Source organism: Phytophthora infestans, genomic scaffold (genome assembly GCF_000142945.1).
Source record: "Phytophthora infestans T30-4 supercont1.136 genomic scaffold, whole genome shotgun sequence".
In the NCBI taxonomy this organism is placed as follows: Eukaryota; Oomycota; class Peronosporomycetes; order Peronosporales; family Peronosporaceae; genus Phytophthora; species Phytophthora infestans.
This window is the reverse complement of record NW_003303623.1, coordinates 220,833-223,046: the sequence shown is the minus strand read 5'-3', so window position 1 is coordinate 223,046 and position 2,214 is coordinate 220,833.

Here is a 2,214-nt window from a genome sequence, read left to right as displayed (position 1 = left end):
TCTTCAGGTATTGTTTGGATGCCTCTGTGGGCTTTTGGAGCCCTGGCTGCTCTGGATGGATCTTCACCATGCCGGTTACCTGCATCACCTGTTTTAAGATAGCATTCTCAGACGGCCTTGACACTGGGCAGTGGATCTAGCGCGACCACAGTGGATGGGCTAGTTGTTCCGGCGGAGCTAACAGTAGTCAAATAGCAATCGGAAAGCATAGCCATCCAGCAAGTCAAAGAGAGTCAAGAGGTTCAGCACAAAACAGCACACTACCGTCAGGCGGTAGCAGCAGGCAGTAAGTGAGCTGACGAATAAAAACACTGTAGGCAGCAAAACATGGTGGCGGTGGGTGGCGAATAGCTGCGAGGTGGTGTGACAGCGATGCAGTGGTCGGAAGAGCACGTGGGAAGCGTAGACAAGCAAGAGAAGCAAGTCGGCGACAGTAGTTTGGTGGTGCAAAAGAAGCTTTCCCAGCTGGGTTTGAACCAGCGACTTTGAGGTTAACAGCCGCACGCTCTACCAACTGAGCTATAGGAGAAGCACGACAAGCTAACCACCGCACCGCATTGCGAAAACTGCATTCTCAACGAGTACACACGCAACCACACAAAACCGCACCGCCGTACGCCCTCTTACCAGCTAGCGCCTCGCACACACCTCGTCTAGCACTCACCCAGCCTTTGAACATGTCCAACACAATTCAAACTGACAAGAAAGTTGGACGCGCGCCAGCGATAAATGAACGCTGCCAAACGATCTACCGCGAATCTATCATGCATGCCGCATCAGCACAGGTCACTAGCACGCTCTCGAAAGCACAAAAGGGGTCCGCCAAAGCGACCCCGTCCAGGTCGCTGCTTCGAGCCTGGCAGTGGCCTTGACACTGGGCAGTGGATCTAGCGCGACCACAGTGGATGGGCTCACTGTTCCGGCGGAGCTAACAGTAGTCAAATAGCAATCGGAAAGCATAGCCATCCAGCCAGTCAAAGAGAGTCAAGAGGCTCAGCACAAAACAGCACACTACCGTCAGGCGGTAGCAGCAGGCAGTAAGTGAGCTGACGAAATAAAACACGGTAGGCAGTAAAACATGGTGGCGGTGGGTGGCGAATAGCTGCGAGGTGGTGTGACAGCGATGCAGTGGTCGGAAGAGCACGTGGGAAGCGTAGACAAGCAAAAGAAGCAAGTCGGCGACAGTAGTTTGGTGGTGCAAAAGAAGCTCTCCCAGCTGGGTTTGAACCAGCGACCTTGAGGTTAACAGCCGCACGCTCTACCAACTGAGCTATAGGAGAAGCACGACAAGCTAACCACCGCACCGCATTGCCAAAACTGTATTCTCAACGAGTACACACGCAACCACACAAAACCGCACCGCCGTACGCCCTCTTACCAGCTAGCGCCTCGCACACACCTCGTCTAGCACCCACCCAGCCTTTGAACATGTCCAACACAATTCAAACTGACAAGAAAGTTGGACGCGCGCCAGCGATAAATGCACTCTGCCAAACGATCTACCGCGAATCTATCATGCGTGCCGCATCAGCACAGGTCACTAGCACGCTCTCGAAAGCACAAAAGGGGTCCGCCAAAGCGACCCCGTCCAGGTCGCTGCTTCGAGTCTGGCAGTGGCCTTGACACTGGGCAGTGGATCTAGCGCGACCACAGTGGATGGGCTCACTGTTCCGGCGGAGCTAACAGTAGTCAAATAGCAATCGGAAAGTATAGCCATCCAGCCAGTCAAAGAGAGTCAAGAGGCTCAGCACAAAACAGCACACTACCGTCAGGCGGTAGCAGCAGGCAGTAAGTGAGCTGACGAAATAAAACACTGTAGGCAGCAAAACATGGTGGCGGTGGGTGGCGAATAGCTGCGAGGTGGTGTGACAGCGATGCAGTGGTCGGAAGAGCACGTGGGAAGCGTAGACAAGCAAAAGAAGCAAGTCGGCGACAGTAGTTTGGTGGTGCAAAAGAAGCTCTCCCAGCTGGGTTTGAACCAGCGACCTTGAGGATAACAGCCGCACGCTCTACCAACTGAGCTATAGGAGAAGCACGACAAGCTAACCACCGCACCGCATCGCGAAAACTGCATTCTCAACGAGTACACACGCAACCACACAAAACCGCACCGCCGTACGCCCTCTTACCGGCTAGCGCCTCGCACACACTTCGGCTAGCACCCACCCAGCCTTTGAACATGTCCAACACAATTCAAACTGACAAGAAAGTTGG